Source organism: Colobus angolensis, unplaced genomic scaffold (genome assembly GCF_000951035.1).
Source record: "Colobus angolensis palliatus isolate OR3802 unplaced genomic scaffold, Cang.pa_1.0 Scaffold76, whole genome shotgun sequence".
NCBI lineage: Eukaryota > Metazoa > Chordata > Mammalia > Primates > Cercopithecidae > Colobus > Colobus angolensis.
Window position 1 is genome coordinate 275,738 of NW_012121376.1, and position 2,627 is coordinate 278,364.

Here is a 2,627-nt window from a genome sequence, read left to right on the forward strand (position 1 = left end):
ACTCTGTCTCAAAAAAAAAAAAAAAAAAAAAGAAAGTAGACAGGTTTCATTTGGAAGAGAGATGTCTATGGGACATCTGCTGCCTGGAGATGCCCCAGCAGCTTCGAGAGGAAGGTCCTCCCACACTGCAGGCAGCTGGGTAGCGGACAGAGGTTACCGGGCAGCCTCACCCTCCATCTGCCTGGGGGCACCAGCCCAGCCCGGCAAGGGGTTTGGAGGGAATGAGGCACAAAGGAGGAGGGCAGATCCTGACCAACCTGTGGCTACTGGTGCTGGGTGTCTTGCCCCTGTGACCTCACTTCCTCACCTGCAGGACAGAGGCAACTCCTACTCAATCTCACGCATGATGTTACCTCGAGTAACAAGTCAGGTGGCAGACACACAACCCACAACACAGGCACGATCCTCAGTGACGAGCAGTGAGGCCACCAGGGCCCCTGGCTCGGCCCAAGGGTGACCTGCCCTTGACTCTCTTAGGCTTGGAGTCAGGACAGGGGCGGCTCTGGGGGAGCCCATGCTCTCGGCATGGGAAGGGGTACAACTCCCCTTTTCACCCCACCCCAGAGGAAGACCTCACACATCTTGAGGAGGCCACAGCACTTGGTTACACCGGGCCCACCCCTACGCATGGCCCCCCGGGGGTTTAAACACTGACAGTGAGGGAAGCCCATTTCTGATCTCTCCGGCCTCGAGGGGTTTCCTGCCTTCCCAGGTCTCAGGCTGAGTGCTCTCAGAAGCACCAGGGCCAGGGCAGACGGGGGACGCAGCACACCCATTCCTGGCAGACACAGGAACTGACAACAGTCCAAAGCAGGCACCCTGCAGCAACTTTCCCATCACGCGTCCCCCGGCCCCCACCGCCAACACTCGTGGAAGGCACAGGCACCCGGCCACACACGCACGGCACCCCTCCTAACAGTTTAACACTCGAAACACAGACGTGTCCACTTGAGACACAGGGAGACGCCCACACGGGGACACCGGGTAGCCATGAAAGAGAAGGAGAGCCCTTTGTGCGGAGAAAATCCAAGACCCGCACTGAGAGAAAGAGAGCGCAGCCCCTGAGCTCGGGAGGAGACAGAGCCATCTGCCTGCTGCACAGACAAAGGACGCTCCTTGCACTGCTGGGACGCTCTCCGGCTGCACTCAGCACCTCGATTTGGAGCATGTAGGTGTGCTAGTGTCAAGAAATCAAGGTGTGAGAGTGAGCAGGCCCGCAGCACCCACGTCAGTCTGAGAATTCAGGGTGGGGGCCTGGTGGTCCAGAGCAAACACAGACCTGCCGTCAAACAGCCTGTGTGGCTTCCATGGCTCACGGTGCTTCCCTGGTTCCCGCTGACGAAACAGAGACATCACCTGCCATAAAAGTTATTGCAGGCCGGGCGCGGTGGCCACGCCTGTAGTCCCAGCACTTTGGGAGGCCGAGGCGGGCGGATCACGAGGTCAGGAGATCGAGACCATCCTGGCCAACACGGTGAAACCCCGTCTCTACTAAAAATACATAAAAATTAGCCGGGCGGGGTGGCGGGCGCCTGTAGTCCCAGCTACTTGGGAGGCTGAGGCAGGAGAATGGCGTGAATCCAGGAGGTGGAGTTTGCGGTGAGCTGAGATTGCGCCACTGCACTCCAGCCTGAGCGATAGAGCACAAGTCTGTCTCAAAAAAAAAAAAAAAAAAAGGAAAACAGAAAAAGAAGCTGCTGAGAGCAGGCAAATGGAAGCCCAGAGGGAGAAACGCCCTCACGAAACCGGAGAGCTTGTGTTTGTTTAGCAAACAGAGCATGCCGCAGGACCCATGTGCTTCCTCTTGCCTTTCACTTCCACCAGTGCCCATCTCAGAGGTGGTGGCTGATCCCTGGGCTGAGACTGACCCACTCCTTCCTTAAACTTACACGGCCCCGACACAGGGCGTCCTCCCACTGCAAGAAGAACCCGGGATGCCAGGCATCGGTGTGTGTGGAGCCCCAGGTCGGGCAGATGTGTCTCGGCCAAAGAACTGCCCTCAGCGGGGCCCCACATCCCCAGCTTCTCCGCTCCTGCAGGGATCCCGACCCAGCCCCTGCCTGGTGTGTCTCGAGGTGAGCCCCAAAGGGACCCCACTGCTGGTCACAGCAGAAAGCCAGCAGCTGAGAGATGACAGCATCAGATTCTACCTGAGAAGGTGCCCTCTTTCCTGGCTAATAAGCACCCCTCACACAGGCCTCACGATGCGGCCATGCCATTAATCCCAGTCCAAGAGGTCCAGAGCCTCAGGTGAGGAACTGGCCCAAGGCCACCCAGCGGAGTCTGACCCTGGGCTTAGCCTTGGCACCAGGGCTGACACGGAGACCTCAACTCTTCCCCTCACCACCAACCGGGTCCCCTGAGGGTGGAGTGCCTCACCCCTGCAGCAGCAGACCAGGGAACTTGCTACAGGTGCGGATTTTCTGGCTGATCTGGGAAGGTCAGATTCAGATGTTCCGGGGCAGGACTGGGATCTGGATTTCACAGGCCCGATAAGGGAGCCTCGAGTCCCGCCCGAGGGAGAGGACCTGCAATTCCAGAACCCACACGATGGGCCGGGCACGGGCAGCTTTGGAAACACAGATTCCCGGGGCCTGCAAAGACCTACAGGGCTGGAATCTGGGGTG